This window comes from Vulpes lagopus, chromosome 10 (genome assembly GCF_018345385.1).
Source record: "Vulpes lagopus strain Blue_001 chromosome 10, ASM1834538v1, whole genome shotgun sequence".
Taxonomy (NCBI): domain Eukaryota; kingdom Metazoa; phylum Chordata; class Mammalia; order Carnivora; family Canidae; genus Vulpes; species Vulpes lagopus.
This window is the reverse complement of record NC_054833.1, coordinates 30649670-30665546: the sequence shown is the minus strand read 5'-3', so window position 1 is coordinate 30665546 and position 15877 is coordinate 30649670.

Genomic DNA, 15877 nt, shown 5'->3' with positions numbered 1-15877 from the left:
AGAGAGAGAGAGAGAGAAATTTTGGATGAAATGTAAAACCAATCAGCAGCCGGCGGGCCTCGCCCCCCCGCACCCCCCTCCGCGGTGTCGACTCCAGCTCGCTTCCCCTTCCCCCTGCGCGGCCCGTTAACTCCTGCGGTGCTGGGCCGGCCCTGCCTGCTCCCTAAGGCCTCCCGCAGGCTCCTGCGCCCCCCCCCGCGCCCGCGCCCGCGCCCCCATCCCGCGGAGCCACTCTGGGGGTCCCATGGGGAGCACACAGGGGTCGCGCCGCAGCCACGCTCCCCACCCGAACCCACATTTCCGCAGCGAGCTGGGGATGGGGGAAATGCCAGCTGCCCAGCACAGCCCCCGGGCCCTGCTCCCCGCCTCGTCCAGGGGCTGCAGGGCCGAGCCCAGCTCCCAGGGTGTGTATGGGGGGGCGGGGGTCACCAGGGGCGCGGCTGCAGCAGCGCGGCTGCCCCCCCGGGGCAAGCAGCTCTTCGGGAACTGCATGGTGGGCCCTGAAAACCTGATGGGAATGCTGCTCAGTGTCTGGGGGGCTTCCCGAAAGGTGGCAAGCTCCCCCTCAGGGCGCTGGCCTCAGCTGGGGGTGCAGATGTGTGAGAACGGATTCCTTCTGTCCCAGCCTGCCATCCGCGCCTCCAGGAGGAGAGGGGGCTGCGGCCCAGAGACAGAGGAGTGGGCACGGCCTAGTCTCCACCAAGGACCTCAAAAGGCAGCCGGTACTGGCACCCCAGTTTCACGGGACAGCCCTGAACCGTGTCCAGTGTCTTGTTCTAAGTATAGGCTCTCCAGCCGCCCCTCTCTGCCCTTGCCCCCCGTTGTCAGTGCGGGAGACTCCCCTGCATCAGGACCTTTAGGGCCTTTGCCAGCCCACCTACACCCAGCCACCCAGTTCCCTGCCCTGCGCTGGGGGTACTGACAGTTTGGCGACCTTCCTGCAGCTTTTTAGCTCATAGAGCTGGCGGCTATGAGACCCTCAGGGCCCGTCGCCTCCAAAGGGGAGGCCCTCACAAATACAAAAGTCCATTTGTGACTCCAGAATCTGGGGCAACCTCCCCCCCAAATTCCCTCCAAGTGTCCCCCTCTGTCTACTTTCCCAGAAACACGGAGGGATGGCTTTCAGTTAGAGGAAAGGATGAGCTAAGCAAGCCATGGGATTGTTTTTCCCGGATAATTTACAAGATAGGAGTAACTCGAGGCTCGGGTGTTTCGGTGAAACACTTCTGGAGGGGGGGTATGGAAAGAGCGGCCTCTACAATCCTTTTCCAAAAATGAGCAAGATGCTGCATCCCAGCACGACTCTGTGACAGCCTGGGAGAGTCTGACCTGGAGAAGCAATGCGTAATCCTGTTTGTAACGTTTCGATCGTTGGTCTTTGCTTCTTAAAGCCCCTTATCACCATCTCCCCAGAGGAAAACTCCTGATTCTCGGTAGCAGTTATGTCCTATGCACTTCCCTTCTTTTTCAAACTCTGTAATAATCATCTGACAGGAGAGGGATGGGGCTGTCGCGCTCCATACCCCTTTCTCTCCTCCAGAATATATTAATAAGTGCAGGCCGGAGACTTATCCAGACCAGGGAAAGTCTTGAATGCCCGTTGAGCCCTCTGGTCTCCGTTGGGAAGGCGCTCTGGAAATTATTTATTTTTTTCAATGGAGTGTAATGCCCCTAAAGACAGCCCTTTGGAGAGAGAAGTCAGACAGTGATCTGGGGACTTTATCCTGCCCCATCTCAACAATAACAACAGCTGCTGGCTGGCTCACTGCTGGGTCGAGTCTGCAGGGCTGCCCCCTCCTGGATTCATACCCAGGAGAGAGATGCGCCTCGCTCCTTAACTTCCAGGGTGGCACCTGCCACTTGCCGAGCGACCTCAAGGTGTCAGGCTTGCCTTAGTTATGCTGAAACCCAGTCCGCGCCCTTGCCCCGGGGACCCACTTAGGGTCCCTGGTGTGTGGTGAAAGCCCTTAGGAAGATGGTAGATGAAAACAGTGCAACAAAACAAATACCAACCAACCGACCGGCGAAAATCCCAGAGGGGTGTTCTGCTAATTCTGGATTCCCTACATTATCACATTCTTTCCCAAAGTATGTAATTACAGCAGGGGGTGGCAGCAGACTTGGGCCCATCGGCTGAATCCTACACTACCCCTTTCTGTAGGGCCCACAAGCTATGAATGGCGTTAGCATTTTTTAAATGGTTGGAAAAAAATGAAAAAAAAATTTCACGATGGATGCTTGAAAACAGTATGAAATTCAAATTTCAGCGTCCGCAGTTACTGATTTATTGGAATGCAGTCAGCCATTCATTTACACATGGGCTGTTCTTCTACTGTAAGGGCAGGGTTGAGTGAGCCAAAAATATATTTACTGTCTGGTCCTTTGTAGGAAATGCGTGTTGACTCCCGAGTTACAGTAAAACAGCATTAGCTTGCAGTCCTCACACTTGCCATACGGGATTATTTAAAGTCACTCTGTGATTGTTACGGAATGAGAGGCTCGAAATAATTTCTTGGTGTGAATATAAAGGAAATTGTAGGAAAGTTGAAAGTCAAAGACCTAGGTGCTTGATTCTGTATCTAGCAGTTATTCATTATTTAATCAGTCCTTGAATAATTCAAGGACTTTTATATTTGTGGTACTTTTATATTGTAGGTCTATTGTGACTTTTAAGTTTTTAATTATACTGTCGATCACTGGTTATGTCTTAGTTCACAACTGGAGTTTTTATAGAGCATATATTATACAGTTATTGTGTATGCTGAGCTCTGGTATTCTCTAGAACCTCCTTCTAGAACCAGAGTGGAAGACACATAACTGGTCATCTAATCCACTTACACTCCCATCTTGCAGGGACGAAACAGAAAGGCGGAGGTTTTAGTGACTTGCCCAAAGACACGTAGTTAGTGGTGAGATTTTTCCTGAATACTATGGTACCCCCTGTATGAAGATAAGCTGTATCATTTTCAAATTTCATCTGTAATTCATACCTTTTCATTAAAATTGAGTGCTTACTCTGAGTCAGGCCTTCTTCTAAAGGCTCGTTGTAATTTTTCACTTACTCCTCAGTAAATGGAAGCTTCCATTTTTGAGAGTGCTTGCTATGGGCCGGGCACGGTGCCGAACAGCTCACAAACAGTATCCCACTCTATCATCATGATAGACCTCTGAAAAAGGCATCCCACACGGAAATAGGTTGAGAGATGTGAGGTAAGTTGCTTAGGGTCACTTGGTTAATAAGTAGTGGAGACATCGGTTTTAACCAAGGTCACATTTGTAAACTACCAATTAAATAGATTATTCTCGGGTGTTAGTGTCCTGCACTGAGTTAGTGTTCCTTCATTTAGAACCAAGGATTAAATCATGGCATTACAGAGCTGGAAGGGATTCTAGGATTTATCTTTTAAATATCCCCAAAAGGGAACAAACAGCTTTTCTCAGGAGCCTGTTATAGTACTTAAATATAAACAGTTCTTTCTTTCTAAACAAAATAATACAATTATTTTGGCCACAATTTGTGTCCCTTTTCTAGAATTCTGGCTATTGTGTAATCGCCATAACCCTGCGTTGCCTGTAACAGAGAAAGAAAGGATTCCCTGGTCTTTATCTGTCACACTACTGAGCACCCATCCACCCATCCCAGAAAGATTTTGTTCGGCTTTTGACATCACTTTTGTGCTGACAATTCACCCGACACTCCCTTTGACCCTCAAGTTGTTGTGGTTGCCCCCAGCATGTATGCAAGGATTCTTATGTGTTTTTATCTAATTCTTTCTTAGTTCTCAATGTTCTGTCTTTTGGAACCTTTGGAACGTCACCTGGTATTTGGGAAACCACTAATTCATATTCTTGAGGCCACGTTAACTTCAATTTCCTGGCTTCTGTCAAGTGCTAGCTACTCGGAATGCTTTTCCTACCTTCATCTGGCCGTTCTGGGTGCTTACAGATACGTGTTCAATGGATGTGCTCCCCGTCCTGTTACCTCTGTCTCTGAGAACGAGTCTACACAAACTTAGTGTGACGTCAACACTGACTTGCTTGCTGACCAGATTTTAATGGATCTTAATACACCAAGAAGCAAACAAATAAGCCTTTTTGTTCCTGCCGTTTGTATTTTCAGTGACCTAATTGCCAGGTTACTGGGTTCAGTGTTGGGCACCCAACATGCAAGGGACCTTGTGAGGACTGCGGCTAGGTCGTGCTTGCCTTCCCGCATTATGGCCAGCGAGTGGCACTGTTGCAACTTGATATTTATCCTCTTCCACCTTTCAGAGCAACTTTTTCAAAAGTTAGAAATCTCTATCATGCCACGAGAGCCCGAGACAGCAATTCTTCAGAAATTGCACGAATAAGAAGCTGAGTGGTTATCGTGTCCCTTACAGCCAGCCTCTGGGGAAGGCTGGAGGAGGTGTGGTGAGGTTGTCTCTAACATGACCCGTGCTTCTCTCCTCCCCACTGTTCTTTTCTCACCTTGATCTCTGGTCTTCCTCGGCCCAGTGTCTCTCCACTCAAATTGTCAGGCGACAGTGGGAGAGCTGGCCACGTTGCGATGTCTCCGGGGCCTGGGACCGCCTCGTGGTGAGGGTGGTTTGGTTTCTGTACATCCAGTCAAAGAGTAAAGCAAACATTAGGTTTCTTCCCACCCTTTATTATTGACTCTAACCACTAGATGGGAGTCTCGTCACATACGCCTTTTCTGGCTGCTCCTCGGAGGCTCTAAAGTCTCTCTGAACAATGGGTTTAAGGAACCGCATCTGATAACAGGGACACAGACGCGCGCACACACAAATGTATTTATTGTATTAACTTGCAAAGCTGCACCCTTTCTCCCTGTTTTAGAGGGAAGGGAAGCGGGATGAAAGAAGGAAGCTAAGATCTTTGGATGGAGGGTAATTTCTCAGAGGAGATAAGGTGCTTATTCGAGGTCTTTATTTCGAGAGACTTGCTGTAAAAACCATCCACCTTGTAGGAATTTGTTCCCAACGAGTTGGAATGTGAAGCACTAAGAAGAGTGCTTGGCACATACCAGGTTCGTTTCTATCATCATCATCATCATCATCATCATCATCATCGTCATCACCATGGTCATCCTCACCGTGCATTCCCACCGGGCCTAGCAGAATAAATGTCAAGTATCTGAGGTTTGTCTTGGCATCGTTGCCCCTCGTCCTCAGTGTCTCCCTTTTAGAATTGTCCAGGACCCTCTGCTCTCACCAACGGAAGGGGATTCTCTAAGTCATGAACACTTTTTTTTTTTTTTTTGTCATGAACACTTTGATTTGATAGCAGGTGCCACCAAAAGTGTTTGAATTTTAAGACACCTCCAGAAATAAACAACTAATTGTAGACTTCCAGACACTGTGACTCTAGTGTGAGGGGGAAATTTGGAGTCAGGGACACATGCCGGGGCTCCCAGGCAATACCCCGGTACCTCTTCCTGCACACATCTCTGCAGGACTTTGCAGAGGTAGAGCTTTCTGGTCTTTGGAAGTGTCCAAGCAACAAGAGGGAGCACCTGCAGGAGAGTTAAAGAGGATCCCAGAACTGGGTGGGAGACGAGAACTTTAAGGCCTCATTCATTCTATTTTTCAAGCGTTCTTGAATAGAGGAGGAAATGAGCATCCTTTTGATTCCGGATTTTTAAAAATCCAGTTTATTTTTTCTTTCAGCTCTAGGCCTAGAAGCAGTTTGTGCATCTGTCTACCGATGCCCCTTCCTGAGGTTCCGGGAGTTATTTGCTCGTTCTTTCTTTCTTTCTGGAACATTCTTCCTTGCAGTCTGCTCTGTCTGGAGTCTCATCAAATTCACTGGCACTACCGGTTCTGAAGGGACACAGACATGAGGGGTGGAGCGTAGGAGATCCTTTCTCTAACTTTTCACTACCAGGTGGGGAAATTGGGATCTGCACTGAGGTCGTCTTCTCAGAGACACATTAGTTGACAGGAGATTCAGGACTAAAATGTACATTCTCAGCCCAGGGTTCTCTCTATGTCACATCTAATCCCACTGCCCCGCTGCAGAACAGAACCTGAGCTCATAGGGTTTGTGTGACCTGTGTCACCCACTCACCCTCAAGCTCTTTCTCTCTTAAAGTTCTTAGTTTATTAATCCTTCCATGAAGAATCTGCACTGTCACCACAGATAAAGTCACTGCAGACCCTCTACTTCTGCTGGTCCCACCTCTGGCTCACATTTTGCCAGCACCCGTGCCGTGTCGGCCTTTGCAGGCCCTCTGACTTTCTTCCTTCTGTTCTTGTGCTCCTCTCACTGTTTTCTTGATGTCTTTTTCTTCTCATACAGGCCATGTCCTGCAAGTCTTCCTTTGCATACCCCAAGGCATCGTAAATCATGCCGGAGCCAGTTGTCTTGCCACCACCAAAATGGGTTCTGAATCCAAATACAAAGATGGCATCCAGGGTGGTCTAGTACATTTTGCTAGTTTTCCCCAAATTTCTGTCTTGGGTGCTGTTGCCTTTCTGGAGTGATCAACATCAATGACCGTTTGTTTCTGTACTCAGTTGGTCATGAACTTGCTGGTCTGGATAGTTAGTGCGTTGTTTATGATGGCGGCCGAGCTTCAAGCCATGATCACTTTCTCTTCTACACACACACACACACACACACACACACACACACCCTTTGCCTCTGGGGAAGTGAGTTTTGCAGGTTTGGAGTGTACGGTGCTGCCCAGGAGTGGCAGGCAGGGAAGCTGGAACAGTCGGCTGGGCTGGTGTGTGAGGGTGAGTGTTGGGCACCCTAGGTGCTGAGAACCTTCTTCCACAGGGCGATGAAGACTCACTAAACACTTAAGCAGGGAAGTAACATGACTGCATTTGTCTTTTAGAAGGACAGTTCTAGCAATTACGTAGACCGTAGACTAGGTGAAGAGAGGGATTGGAGAGGTGGAGACCTGTCAGGACAAGCTTTCCAGAGATGGTGTGGGCCTGGGCTAAGGAAGTGGTGGTGGTGATGGAGAGGAATGCGCTGGGACCTCTTGGAGTTTGCCCTGTGGGGATGTGGCAGGATGGGTGCGGAGGCCAGGGTGGGGAGGGTGGAAGGCTGACTAGTTGAGGGGGGAGGTGGGTAGAGATGCTATTGGCCAAGCTGGGGAAAACAGGAAGACGAAGGTATGCGCACACAGGTATGTTGTGTAGGGCATAGGCAGAGGAGGGACCAATAAGTTTAGTTCTGGGTCTGTTGGGGACTCCCTGGGATGTCACGGAAGCTCAGCAGTGATGGGGCCGAGGAGTGTACAATCGGGAGCCAGATGCTGAGATGGGTAGTTGAAGCTGTGAGTGAGAATGCACACCGCTGGATGAATATATGTGAAATTAGGTGTTTTCTTTAAATTTCTATTCATCTTTTCAGTTTCCCCATTCCTCTACTTTTCTCTCTTCACACTTCCAAGAGCACAGGTGAAATCTGCCTGTCTAATGGGGCAGCAAGACTAATCTTGCTGTCTCTTCTCCCATATCTGGGCCCCTTCCAGAAACAACCAGCACTCTTGGGTTTCCTTTAGGAAATGTAGTGATTTCCACTCAGTGGAGCTCTGTAATCTAGGAGTCTACTAGTTGGGCTGTGGGCTGATTCAAAATGTCAGGGTGTGATGTCCTGAGGGGGAGGAGGGAGATTCCTGTGTAGCTCAGAGAGAAAAAGGGGAGAAAGAGAAATCTTTACTCGGAGTAACTTGATGTTTGGAATTTCATCAACCACAGCTTGAACATATTGGACGAGTGGCGGGGCTGCTCCTGTCAGGTTGGCTAAGAAGCAACATTATGGAGCCCCATCACCTCTGGGCTCTCAACAGCGACAAGGAGGCTGCATGAGGTGCAGGAAGGAAGCAGCAGCAAGGGCAGGCCTTTATAAAAGAGGTAACCTGTGGCTTCTCAGCAGAGCTTTGGAGCCCAAGGTGGGAGAAGAGTGGGGTCTGTTGGATGCCTTGGGCTCCAAGCTCCCACTCAGGTGGGAGGTGGGTCTGAGCCTGGAGAGCCCGAAGCAGCTTTTCTCCTACCACCGCTCTGGGTCAAGGTCTAGTTTGATGTTCTTCTGTAGTTGAATACCAGAGTTTTCTGCCCCTAAATTTCTGATGTTCTTGAGGAGCAGAGAAAACTCAGACCTATTAGCCTCATGCATATCACGTTGTGGACCCTCAGTGGGAAATCCCTGCCCTCTGGGCTTGCTGCTCTCCTCTCACCTTGGCTGTCCACGATGATGTCCACGGCTCACTGCCTATTGCCCACTCACTTTGCTTCCAGAGTGAAAATGTATGCACGAAGCCTGACATTAGACAATGTGCACTGACCGGGTTAACACGAGATGGGGAAAGATGAGGGAGGCCTTCCACAGAGCATTTGTAAATGGGAAGCCAGTTAAAAAATTTGAGGGCAGTAGCCTACTGAGTGGAAATCCTCCCATCGTGGGAGATTTAGTAGGAATCCTCCCAACCTGTTGGGTGAGAGCAGGGTGGAGAGATGCAATCCGTTGCTGTGCTGGTGATTTGATTCTTGTTTGCAAGAATTATACGCCTTAGTGTTGGACTATGTACAACCTGCACAACCTTAACCGAGGAACTCCTTTCTTCCTCCTCCCTCTTCAGGACCCTGCAGTGTGGGCTCTGTCTGAAATTCCACCATGGGGACTGTGTTTTGAAAGAAACATTGATACTTTTAAGGTGTAAATGTATGTGAATGGGAAGCATTTTAAAGCTGTTATGGGTTGTTTTCACCTGAGTGCAAATTCAGACACAGGCAGCAGCAGATTTTGAGGAAGGGGAGTGGGGATATACAAGAATTGGGGAGAGGGCAGAAAGCAGGGTGAGGTGGGGAAGACAGGGGGTGTAGTAGGTGGAGGGGAGGGGGCAAGACTGTTTGGAGGAGATTCGAGTGGAGGATCCCGGTGCCCACAGGAAGGGTTGGCTGCCTCGGGTTTCCACAGGCTGTGGGCCTACCCACTAATTTTACCTACAGGGAGAGAACCAGAGCCTGCAGCTCAACTTAGTTTTTCTTTTTCTTTTTTTGGCAGAACAAATCAAAGAAATTGCAAACTCTGGAAGTGAGAACTGTATCATACTTTCTAATTACAAGAGACCCAAGTAATGCTATTTACTCTGTGGGCTCATTGTGTCCTTCTGATGATAATAAGAATATTCTTGCCCTTTCATGAGTAAGGAATTCAAAGTTCCCAGAGACAGACCGGGTCATTTAACTAGCATGCCCAAATAACCCAACATCAAACGGAGCTGGGGCTGAGCCCTGGCCTGAGGATCTGCAATTTTGGGCAGTCAGCTTGACCGTTGCATGTTCCTGATCTCTCAGTCATATAAGGGCTGGTGTTTTAGGCTCAGGTCCCGGACCAGCCATATCTGGTTTTTAGTTTGTTTTTTTTTTTAACAACATGTGTGAGGAGAGGCTTCTTCCTGGTTAGGCACAGCAGGACTGGCTTGGCACGGCCCGGGGGCTGGAGAATGGGCTTCTGAGAGCACAAATCTCCCCAAGTTATGAGCCAGATCTTGAATGTGTTTCCATGCCTGGGTATTTTTCAGGGATGAGGTCTCGCAGGACTTACGACATCTCCGCAGGTGGTTAAGAATCACCTTTGAGCAAACTGTGATCTCTGCTGACTTGCAATGAGTCGAGTCCCCTTGGTCGCATAGTGTAGGGGGGAGGGAGTGAAAATGCATACAACAGAAAAAAAAATGTTCTCTTAAGACAATTTTTTTTTTTTCTTAAGACAAATTAAATGATACTCCTCTGCTACGAGTCTTCTCCGTGGCTTTTTGTAAAGGCTCCAAAGACGGTAGACCAGCCACACCGGGGCCACCCGGTTCGTTGCTGAGCCAGAGTCGGGCTCGGCTTCCGGGCGAGTCACTGTGTTCTTACACATCCTGTTTAAACTGGCCTGTGAGCACGGGGGCCAGGAGTGTGTGGAGTGTGTACGGGAGGAAGATGAAGAGAGAACCGTGGGTGGTGGGAGTCTGTGACGGGCTGGGAGGGCCTTGCCCCTATGGGGGTGAGGAGGGGCCTGTGCACACTTGAAGGCGGCGGGTCTCGCTGGAAGCCAGGCGGCTGGGTGAGGCCCAGGGTGAACAGGTTGGGCTGGGACTTAGTGCCAGGAGCATGTTTCAGTCTTCCTTTTGCTACTCACTAACCTCATGACCTCTGTCTATCCCCTCAGCACTTTTACTTGCCCAAAGTGGAGATAATAATAAGTCCCGTCCCACCATTCTCCCTCCCCGCGTGCTTCTGTGAGGATAAAGCCAGATATATGTAGGAACTCATTTTACAAGTAAGGTACTCTTTTGTATATATTAAGTGTTCTTACTTTTTAAAGATTTATTTATGTAATTTTATTATTTATTTATTTATTAGGGAGAGAGAGAGAGAGAGCATGAGCAGGGGAGGAGCAGAGGGAGAGGGACAGAGGGAATCCCAAGCAGGCTCCAGGCTCAGCGAGTAGCCTGTCGAAGGGCTCCATCTCATGACTCCGAGGTCATGACCTGAGCTGAAATCAAGAATCAGAGGCTCAACCGACTGAGCTACCCGAATCTAGGCACCCCTAGATTTATTTATTTATTTGAGGTGGGGAGGGGCAGAGAGGATCTCAAGCAGATTCCGCACTGCAAGCAGACCCTTGAGGCTTGATCCTTTGCTCTGAGATCCTGACTTGAGCTGAAACCAAGAGTCCAATGCTCAACCGACTGAGCCACCCAGGCACCCCTCAAGTATTTTTATTAAGGAGAACACACTGATGGAAGAAGACACAGCTACCTGGGAGGAATGATACGTTTTATTTTGGAGCCTTGTCTAACATTCTGAAGTCTAGAGGTGGTACTTTACTACTGCTGGTGTAGATGGCCTGAGGCTCAAGTTCAAGCTCGATCTTGAAGCTACTATTCTGGATGCTGATGGTGATAGGAAGAGGGTATACTGGGAGAAGCAGAGGGGACACAAGATTGTTTGGCAGAAAAAAAACCCTGCTCTCTCAATCCCCAGACAGGAGCAGACGATTTAGTACTCATTTCTTCTCCCTTCTAGGTGTTCCTCCATCACCAACCTGAGTGCTCGCTGTATCCTGAACAGCCAAAACCTCCAAAGTAATTTACACTGGTGTGTGTGTGCGTGCGTGCGTAAATCTATAAAATGAATTATTAAATTGAGAAGCCTGAGATCTAAGGGCCGTGGCTGTTACTTAAAACTGTATAAGGGGGGATTCAGGGTATGAGGGGGAGGCAATCTGGGACTATGATTTGATGAGTTTCTCCAAGCCAAGTCAGGACCCTTTGTTCTAACCTCCTAGTGCAAGAGAACAAATACAGGACTTAAGTACCAGAGGGACTTCTATGAAATACTTGGCCCCAGAGAACAAATCAGAGTGGGTGGCTGAGAGGGGGGAAAATAGAGTTAAACATTTCCTCTGAGCAAAGAAGAATGGACCCAGGCCCAGGGTTATAATTCATGGGGCCTCAGATGAATCTCCAGCTGCTTCAGCTGTCTCCACATCTGTGAGAAGACTGGCCAAGGAATCCAGCACTGGTGGAAGCCAGTGGATGATGCAGCTCAGTGGTTTAACACTCCCAGAGTCTTCCAAGAGGCTTCCTTGAACCCGTGCCTTTTCTACATGTTGTATGCTTTGCCCAGCTCTGTGGCACAGTTTCTGTGAAGAGCACTTAAGCACGTCTGGGACTTTAAGAGATCTTTGTCAAAGAATGATGAAGACCTAAAGCACACAAAATGGTAAGTTCTTAAATCTATTTTCTGTGACAACCTAATCTAAGTCCTCACATGGTAAACCAATGAATTAATACTCCCCAATTTGAGGAATGGGAAGGCTTCCTTCCCCATTAAAATCAGTCACTTCCTTCCCCATTAAAATCTTGCTTAGATCTTAGAGCTTTATTTCTTTGTCTACCTACTCTTTTCTCCTTAGTTTTTCCCTCCCATTTGGGGGGATGCTCCAGGATACTTGATTTTCTAGGCAGGTAGGTCCTCACATTGAATAATCACCATCTGAAAGAAGTGAATTCTAAGTCTCCAAACCAAATCCTTGCGGTTGCCTCCTTCTGGCCTCAGTGCATTATCCTTTTGGGCTGATTTTCTACATGGAACCTACTGCACCCACCTGGCTCAGCCAAGCAGTCAACCTCTATTCTGGGACTGTCACAGAGGCTGATATCAAAGTAAAGGAATCCCTAGTTTTGGTGAGTTTGTATTCTAGTCCAATGTGGCTAGAGCCACATGTTAAAGGATTTAACATTTAATTAACAAATGGCAAGTTCAAATGGAATATTCTTTTTTTTTTTTTTTTTAAGATTTTATTTATTTACTCAGAAGAGACACACAGAGAGAGGCAGAGACACAGGCAGAGGGAGAAGCAGCCTCCTTGCAGGGAGCCCAATGCGAGACTCGATCCTGGGACCCTGGAATCATGCTTGAGCCTAAGACAGACACTTGACCATTGAGCCACCCAGGTGTCCTTCAAATGGAATATTCTTATGCTAGAAACGGAATAAGCATACACTGAAAGAATTGAGAAACAAGGAGCAAAGCTACACTGTGTGAGCTAAATTAGGTGGCTTCCTAGTGGAGGTGAGAGTGAAATACTCAGACATCAAGGAGGCTGAGAGGATATCCTAGACAGAAGAATTGTTTATGCGAAGCAACAGCTCTGAGCAGAAGAAGCCAAGCCAGTCAATTTAGCTACAGCCAGGTTTTCATGTAAAGGGTAAAGAGAAAACAAGCAGAGCAGCTACTGGTGGCCTTAGACAAGTAACTGTCCCTCTGGACCTCAGCTGCCTCAACCAGGAAATAAGTGGGTTGGGGCCTCCTTGGGCGCTGGGCGAAGGTTTCCATCAGAGAAGACAGTTAATAACTATAGGAGCAGTGTGTCAGGCCCTCCAAACCCTCCTAAAAGATAGTCTTATCCATCTCCATTTCAGAGACGAAGCATCTCATCCAGAGCTCTGTAGACTGAGTGATGAAGCTGGGTTTAGGGTGAGTCAATGTCTTCCTCTACTCTGAGAGGACAGCTCCCATTTGCCAAACACTGTGCCAGGCCCTGGGGGATATAATAGTGAGTCGGACAGATGCCATCGGGCTCTCATTCTACATGGGGTGTGGGGGAGGACAGTCAATACAAAAGTAAAGACCCAACTGAATAATACAGGTTTAAGTAGAAGTAAATGGAGAAAATAAAACATGGGATCATGGTTATGATTTGGGGCTTCTTAGGTCAGGCAGCCTAGGAAGGTCTCTCTGAGGAGGTAGCAAACCTGGGTGGAGACCAGAAGGGCAGGAAGAGGAGTGCCTAGTTGGGAAAGGGCTTAACTGGCCGAGCCAAAGTATTTAGGTTTGACAACATGAACTAGGCCCCCCGTCTTTCTTTTGGGGGAAGGAGTTGCTTTTTATTTCTCAAAGAGCTTAATTAAGATGGCAGTGGACAGGGAGAAGCAAGAGGGTGGCAGTAGCAGAGTCCTAATATGGAAGTGGGGTCGCCAGAGTGACATTGGAAGTTTCTTTTTTTTTTTTTTTTAAGATTTTATTTATTTATTCATGAGAGACAGACAGAGAGAGAGAGAGAGAGAGAGAGAGAGAGAGAGAGAGAGGCAGAGACACAGGCAGAGGGAGAAGCAGGCTCCACGCAGGGAGCCCGATGCGGGACTCAATCCCGGGACTCCAGGACCATGCCCTGGGCCGAAGGCAGGTGCTAAACCACTTTGCCACCCAAGGATCCCCACGTGGAAGTTTCTGAGCAGGGCCCAGAGAGGTTGTTCCCTTTCGTTTCCAACCCTTTCCTTTTAGGAATGCCAGAAGACTTCAGAAGGTGATGATGGCAGTGGTCAGGAGGACCAAGCAAGGCTTAGTAATAATAATGATGATGATGATGATGATGATGATAGCTAATGACAACATTAACTATTAGATAATATTTAAGAAATCATTTTAAGTAGATTTATTTATTTATTTGAGAGAGAGAGAGAGAGAGAGAGAGCATGAGGGGCAGAGAGAGATGGCGGGGGAAGCAGACTGTCTGCTCAGCACAGAGCCCATGTGGGGCTCCATCCCAGCACCTTAGTTTGTGACCTGAGCCAAAACCAAGAGTTGGACGTTCAACCAACTGAGCCACCCAGACACCCCAAGAAACATTTTTTATGTACCAAGCATGTCTACACGCTTTTAAAGTGTTAGCTTATTTAATCTTCATAGTAACTACAGGAGATGGGTAGTATGATCCCAACTGTAATAATGAAGGAGCCTAGGCTTAGGGAGGCACAGTCATTTACCCAAGATCGCAGAACTGAGGTGGGTAGATCAAGGATGCACATCTGGGTCCTCTGAGCCTAGGCTCTCAGTCATCATGCAAAGTTGTCTTCCAGAGGTTTCACACAGTCATGCAACAATTGACCTGGCAGTGATCTTAGATATCATATAGACCCGAAATTTCTAATTCAGTCCTCTGAGAGGAGACCTCTGATTTAGGATAATCCCTCCTCTTTTGACAGCTGACAAAATTAAGTCAGAGAATCCGATTAGTGATGGAAATGGGGTCTGATGCTGAGTTCTGACTTTTACTGGAATGCTCTTTGTAATCTCCTGCAGCATATCCCTAGATACTCGAATCCTGCTTACGAACCCCTGGCAGAAATGACTGGACGTGACTGCAGCCTCCAAGAGGGCAGAGACAAGCATGAAATAAGATAATGCACATAAAAGTCTTGGTGTGGTGCTCAGCACAGAGTAAGTGCTCAGTGCATGCCCATGTGCCCATGCCTTTGAGAAAGTCCACATGGCTGGTTTCTGTGCCCAGTGGTGAGAACAGCCGGGCCCCGACTGAGAAGGGGAAGAGAACACACAGGTGGAGAAGGCCTTCTTCTGCCCGAGCCCGCCACCTTGATGGAATGCTACAGTCCTTACCAAACCCCATCCACCGGAGTGAAAGTAAAATGTCTTTGGAGACCTCATAACCCATCATCAGAACTGCTGGGTGTAGGAAAACAATTGCTTGCCCTAAATAAGCAACTATGATTGTCCTTGGTTTGTCTGAGTTTTCCTTTAATTATAGGCTCTCTTGAAACATTCAAACACACATGGCCTTTGTAAATTTGGATCCCCCCCTCTCCCCTCTCACATACAATCCTCCCGTACGCACACGCTCCCTTGCATTTACAGAGCATACACACCCATCTCTTACTCATTCACATAATGAATTTCAGTGCCGTACACCTCAAATCGAAGAGGGGCCCAGGAGGTTTATGGGTATCTGGGCAGCCTTCCTGCTCCAAGGCCCCCACAGTGCTGTTGGAAGAGTGGGTCCCTTAAGGGGAGAAGATAATGAGCAAAAAGTGCTCCTGACCCATAGACCAGGCCGAGCATCTCTTTCCTACAACAATGGAGTTGTTCAGTTGAGCAGCCACGTCCCTAAAAAAAAAAAAATCCCCAAATTCCTCCACCCCACCTCGCTTTGTGCGTCAAATGGTTGCATACCCCCTGACCTGTCCTGTCTTCTTGCAAACTCAGCTTGGAGCCTTTTGGTTCTGGAAAGACTTTCTAGGTATTAGGAGAGTCTAGGAAAACCTCCCTTCCTCTTCTTGCATTTCTTCCTTGTCAGAGAGACAAGTGGATTTTATGGAGAGGTACAGAGTGTCTTGGGGACCAGTGCCTGAAACAGGGCTCTTCAGAACTAGCTGGGGACTCATGGCTTGATGGTCTTGTCCCCACTGACCCGGACTCAGCCTTCCGCCCCAGTGCCCTCCATGACACCTGGTCGAGGATGGAATGACAGCAAACTCTTGGAAGAAGTAGGAGCAGATTTTCCTGTTGCCCACCAGTCTCTGAGCCCCTCCCTGGCAGGAGGACAACCTCTTTCTCCACATCCCCTCCGG